Here is a 6,446-nt window from a genome sequence, read left to right on the forward strand (position 1 = left end):
CAAATTCCCCAAATTACACAATCAGCTATCTCACACATGAAGCATACAAGAATAGACAGAGCCACCGTGAATTTCCCTTCTCTTTGGGTTTATTCCATCCACAGCACAGCCAGTGCTCTCCAGCGAAACTACAACAGCCACGCCAAAAGGAGATATTCGCTGCGTACAATCCCATCAGCAGGTCAATCACAAAGCAAAGCTCCTCGCTTGTCCGACGCTCTGTACCACAAGGAGCAGGCACAGCAAAGTGTGAAAAAAAACTCTGGTCACATCCTGGCTGCCTTCCTCTCCCCCTCCCGCCCCCAGCTAGAGCTCAGGGGCTGTGAGCAACATCCTTGGAGGCACAAAGGGATCCGCAGGTACGGAGAGCAGTGGCAGCAGAGCAGCAGATGCCGCATCTCCCTGCGTACGGCACTCCCAGCCCACGCTCCTGCGTGCCCGAGGGACAAACCCTCCATGCCTGAAGCCTGCCTGTGGCTCTGGGCGGCACCTGGCAGGCAGAGAAGCAGTTCTGCCATGGGTTTGAGGGCTCTGATGGCTTTGCTTCTCCAGAATTGGCCTTCACTGGAAACACCAAGTGGTCGCAGCCAGAGGCCCCGGGGTGTGTGCTCTGCAGCTCACGTCCGCAGCCCCAGAGTGGAAGCAGCAAAACCCCACGGCCGCCCTCCGTTTGGGAGCCCATTTGCGACATTCTTTTGTCATCTTTGAGCTTGGCGAGCGTATCAGTTCTCTGCGTGCAGAGCCTCACAGGTTGCCAGTTGGCAAAATTACCCGTTTTACAACAGGCTGCAGGAGGGCTGCAGGACCAGGCGCCCCAGTCCTGAGCACGGGCCCCACTGGGGAGGAACGGGGGCGGAGGGGGAACGAGCAGCGGTGCCAACCCCAAGATGCAGCCATCGGAACAAAAGAGCTTTCAAGATGTCGCACTGGCAGGATCCTCCCGGGGAAAGCGAGCAGAGGGGGATGCTCCAGAGGCCGCCCGGCAGCCGGGAGCGCCACTGGCTCCCCCTAGGTGGAAGCGGGGCTTCTTCGCGACATCCCTCGCGTGGCACTGAACCGCAGCGCATAAATCACAGCCCCCCCGCGCCCCTCCGCCGAAAGGCCCCGTGCACGGCCCTGCCGAGCGGGTGCCGCAGCCGAGCACCACCCTGCCCTCAGGGGGGGCCGCGCCGCCCGCCCGCCCTCGCCCCACTTTCTGCGCTCGCTCCCTCGGGGCGCAGCGAGGGGGCCGAGGGGGTTCGGGAGCCCCCCGGGGAAAAAGGGGGGAGCTGCGGGGGGGGTGGGGGGGGGGTGCCTTTGTTCCTCCCCATCCCCATCCTCGGCGGGGCGGGCCCCGCGCATGCGCCGGGCAGAGACAAAGGAAGGGGCGGCTGCGCCCCCCCGGCAGCGGGGAGCCCCCCCGCGACCCCCACCCCACCCCGGCTCCCCCCCCCCAGGACCGTGCCGGGGGCGTTTGGGACACGCGAGTGCGTGGGGAGAGGCGACACGTCGGGAGGAAAAGGGACACGGCTCCAGGGGGGCGCAGCTTCCTTGCCGGGGGGGGGGGGGGGGGGGGGAGGGTGACAAATTGGGGAGGGGGGGAATATGCCGGGAGAAGGCATTCGATGAATATTCATGGTCGAGCGCATCCGGGCGCTGCTCCCGCAGCACCGGCACGGCACCGGCACGACACCCGTGGGCTGCCGCGCCCACGCGTGGTGGTGGCGGCGTGGGCAGCCCCCGCCCGAGAACAAACGCCTGGGTGCCGGACACAATGGGGAGATAATGGGGAAACGGGGAGAATGGGGACCGCCGCCCCCCGGCACGGCACGGCGCGCAGCCCCCCGCAGCACCGCCGCCCCTATGGGGGGGGCCGGGCTCGGCCGCCCCCGGGCTTCGTTTTTCGGCCGCATCCCCTCGGGAGCGGACCCCAGGCGGCGAGAGGGAACGGGGTGCAAAAGCCTCTCCCCCCCCCCTTTTTTTTTATTATTATTTTATTTCATTTTTCTTCCCACCACACCCATCGCTTCCTGCCACCCCCCAGGGAACGCGCGATCGGGGCGTTTAAATTCCTCGGAAATCCCGTTTTGTGCCTCGAAGGAATTCGCTGCCCGGCGCCTTCCCTCTCGAGGAACCCCGCTCCTCGCGGCACCGCACCCCAAACGCGCCGGGGGAGGCAGCCCCCAACCCCCCCCACACCCAGCCCCCCAGCTTCAGGAGCCCCTCTCCCCACATCTGAGACACTGGGTGGGGAGAAAAAAAAAATAATACAAAATAAAAATAAAGGCAAGGCTCTCCGGTTCTGCCCCGCAAACGGCACGAGATGGGCTCCCCGCGTGTTACCTTGCGTGCCTCTCCTCCGTGCCCCTCTCGTGTCCGCGTGTGGCCGTGTCACCGAGCGCCCCGGGTGGCCCCGTGCCCGCTCGCCCCGCTCCGAGCGCTGCGGCTCCCCCGCTCGCCGCCCGGCACTGGAGTGCCTGGTGCCTGCTGGAGCAATGCCGCCGCTACCGCGGCTGCTGCCTCTGCATTTCTCGCTCTCTCTCCCCCTCCCTCTTTCCCTCCCTTCCCCCCCCCCTACCCCCCCTTTCTCTGTGACAGTCTGTGGGCAGTTCAAAAGCCACCCGCACTTATTTATTTATTTCGAGGGCTCGCTGCGCTGCGCAGCGCTCACGCTTAGGGGGCGCACGGAGATGGGGGCTTGCGGCGCTGATCGGGGGTCCGCAGCCGCACCTTGCATCCTAAATCCCCCCACCCCCCCCAAATAAAACCACACACAATGCTTCAGGGGGGAAGGAGCCCGTCGGGGATGGGAAGGGGAGAGGGGTTTGCCCCGAAAAGGCTAGGTGCTGTGATGCCGGAGGGCTTGAGGAGGGGGCGCTGAGCCGGGGGAACAAAGGCGACGGGGGACAGCGGATGGGGGGACGGGGGGGGAGAAGAGACCCGGCTCTGGGGAGCTCCAGCAGCTGAGGGGCGACCCCGAGCATCGCGGGGCCGGGGTGCCACGGCCCGGGGGGCTGGGGGGTGAACGGGGACATTTCCTCGCCGTGGGGCGGGAGGGGCGCGGCCGGGCGGGGACAAAATGGAGGGGGGGGCTCAGGCAGGGGGGCAGGGCAGGCTGTTCTGCTGCAGGGTGGTGGCGTGGGCTTGCGAGAAGGAGCCCTCCCCCTCCCCCCGCTCCCCCCGGGGGCGATGCGGTGCGGTGCGGGGAGGGGGCAAGCAGCCGCGGCAACGGGGACGAGCCCCCAAATATCGCACACCCTCGTGTGCCCGCCCTCACTTCAGTCTCCCCACCATCACCACCCCCTCACACACACACCCTTTTTTTTTTCTTTCTTTTTTTTTTTTTTTTTTCCCTTTAAAAAGCCCCATCTCCGCATCCCTGCTCCCCCCGGCGGCCTAAGCCCCGCTCCGCAGCCGTGCCACGCCTGCCTGCCCAAACGCAGCGGAGGGGCCGGCCCGGCGTTTTCCGTCAAATTGGGGTAATCGAGGAAAAAAAGAGAAGGGAGACCAAAATAAAAAATAAAATTAAACGGGCGCTGGCGGGCGCGGAGCAGAGCCGAGGGTGAAATCCGACTGCGCAGCCCAGCCGGAGCCGCGCCGATCCGGTATCTGCCGGGCGGCGAGGGGAGGGGGTCCACATTTGGGCATTTGGCCGGGAACTAAGCCACAAAATGGGCCGGTCAGGGCTGCTGCAGGCTCAGGGGAAGTCACCCAGTGCCCTTCGGGCCACCACTGTCAAGGTTGTCCTGAAAGATGTCCCAGTTGCTGCAAGGCCAGCGTGAAATAATGGGGGGGGGGGGGGGGGGGGGTGGTGGAGAAAAATAAATTGTTGTTGCTGCTACCAGCTTGGGAGGGCTGGGGATCTGTCTGTTTGCTGTTTACACCAGTTGAGCTGGGAGCTGGTTTATCAGCCAGCATCCTTTTAAATACACCTACACATTAGGTTACGTGCCCCTGAACGCACACAACCCCCCCCATCAGAATTTCCACCAAAGGCTCCCTTCAGTTACTTTGCTGCATCAACATGTCACACATGTCTGATAAATGTGATAAATGTCTCCAAATGGGGATTCGAAGCAGCCTTTGGACATTTCTTTGTCATAACTAAAGGTGTGTAAAGTATCCCCAGCTTTTCCTCCTGCCCACAAGGAATTAGAGGAAAATGCTGGTATCAGGAAGAAAAAAGCACTGAGCAAGGCACCTGCAGAAGGATGGAGAGCTGTCTCTTCTGGAAAAGTAGGTGTGTCTCGGCCCTTTTGTGTACCGTAATTGTTTTATGCTTTTCTGAAATCCTGCTTCTCTGCTTTTCTGTCACTGTGTGGTGACAAGCACCCAGGCAGCCTCCCTCCTCTGTGCCAGCTCCTCCTCTTGCCCCTTGCCTGTTACTCCAGCTCCCTGCCTTCCCCTCCTGCTCCAGCCTTTCAGGCCCAGTGTGGTTCAGCCCTCTCTGCCTTCACACCAACTATCCCGTTTCCACCTTTGCCATTAGGGAACAACTCCAACCCTAGATTCCTGATTCACCCTTTTATTCGGATCCAGCTTGTCCTTCTGCTTGACGAGCAGCTCCGTGCTCTGTGAGGTCTGACAGCAGAGCCGCAAGGCCAGACAGCAGACATCCAACATGCTTGCACGGCCGCCTCTTCCTGCCATCCCACCACCATCCCTCCATCTCCTATGGCCCAGCACCGCCGTGGCTCTCCCTGAGCCTTTTCCTCAGGAGATGCTGGTGTCAGTGAGGAGTTCCTGCTCTGGGCAAGCAGGCTGCTGGTCAGTCTGCCCAGTGGGGAGAGAGAAACGACCGGCGGGCAAGGGAAAAAAATCTCCAAGTTAAACATCCCGCCAGAGCTCCTCTCCCAGAATCAGCCCAGCAGGAGGAATCCTCATGGTATGTATAAGTACATAGCAAACCCCGAGTCCGACAGCCCGGGGCTTTGCGATTTGGGCTGAGCAGCCCCAAGCCTCCTCCTGCCATTGCTTCCCAGCGGAGGCCACAAGAGGGAGCGTTTTGCCCAGTGTATCGGCAGGCCTGACTTAGCCCTGAATCTGGGGAAGAGAAGAAATTCGGTTTTCCCTATGTGGGAGTTTTCCCAAGCCCGTTTGCTCAATAAGCATATGCGTAATGACATTTTTCTTTTACCGTGCAGTGCAACTTTTTACTTTCATAAGAGTATTGTTCACTTATAATAACTTTTATAATGAGTATTTAAAAAGCAATTACAGTCTAATTCCCTGTTGATCCACCGGGTTAGAGTATCATTTATTCTGGGGAAAATAAAAGGTGTAAGGCATATGTAAAATTTTCTATTAGCGGTGGATGTCATTCTCCTTATACACGTAACTACCAGCCACTTCTACTTTAAAAAATTGATTACAATAGTATAGGTAGACACAAATTTGTTGTTGTTGTTTTTCATAGATTTGTAGGCAACACATGTAAAATAAATAGCTTTCATAAAATCATGAAATAGCAACTCTGATAAAAAGCTACTGGAACATCTTGATCCAAATTTAAATCCTGAAATAAAGGCAGATGATAGCCTCTGATAACAGTTCTAATGTTAACAAGCCAAAGTGTTATGGTGGCAGGCATAGCTAAATCAAGTTTTACTAGACTGGATGTTACCATACATAACATAAAAAGTGGCCAGGTAGGGATACGTGTGTCGTGAACCCTGCATTACCCCAATGTTCCTGGCTTTGGCTCAGTCTATAATGCAAAGCATATGTGCCTCCCAGGAGGTCTTGCTCAAGCCATCGAGTTTAAAAGGCTTCCCTGCTACACAGAAGTCTGTGTGCAAGCTTTCCCAAAGATGGATATAGTTGCTGTTCTGACAGTACAATTTATTTCTGATTATCTGGGTTATTTCTGACTCCTACCCCAGTTACCCTAAAGAGTTAGAGTTGCTTATGTACAAAAGAAGCAAATGTGCTCAAATACTGTGAGCTTCTATTATGGCTTATGTATGCCAGGCTTCTCCATGACCATCTATAAGCTGGGTCTCGGAGTCATTTCTCCTTTTTCACTTGCAAGTTCCACTGAAGCAACAGCTGAATAACGTATTTGCTGTTTGGCTTCTATGGCCAAAAAATGTCTTTCATATAACAGCTAGAGGGAGTACATCAGTATCTCGATAGTGATCAGAATTGGCTCCTCAGGTATCTCATTCAGCGACAGGAATGTCAGTAATGTGGGATCAAATGCATGACTGACTGGATGCTCTAACTAACCTGACATCTGCGATGTAGCACTGAATACTCACAAGGTGGGAGAACGGAGGTGCACAGAAAAGAAAGTCAAACACAGAGGGAAGAAAAACTCTGCTCTAGAGTTTGATGTCTGACCTCTGCACTGAAGGCTGCTTATGTACTTTACTTACTGGACCAAAACATTGCTCCGTTTGAAACACAAGCTGGATTCCCACCTTGTGAGAGAGCTCCTGGCTGTGAACTCTGGAGTAATGGCCCTG

The 6,446-nt window shown here is 57.6% G+C and overlaps 1 protein-coding gene across 1 annotated transcript in view; it reads right to left on the bottom strand.

Moving 5' to 3' along the window:
- Positions 1-2,566, bottom strand: part of BASP1 (brain abundant membrane attached signal protein 1) — a 51,710-nt gene extending 49,144 nt beyond the window's left edge. Inside the window, exon 1 of the mRNA XM_083824260.1 lies at positions 2,323-2,566. The gene's annotated coding sequence lies outside the window, so the exon portion shown is untranslated. The remainder of the gene's footprint in view (positions 1-2,322) is intronic.
- Between the last annotated feature and the right edge of the window lie 3,880 nt (positions 2,567-6,446).

This window comes from Anser anser, assembly GCF_964211835.1.
Source record: "Anser anser genome assembly, chromosome: 2".
Lineage (NCBI taxonomy): Eukaryota > Metazoa > Chordata > Aves > Anseriformes > Anatidae > Anser > Anser anser.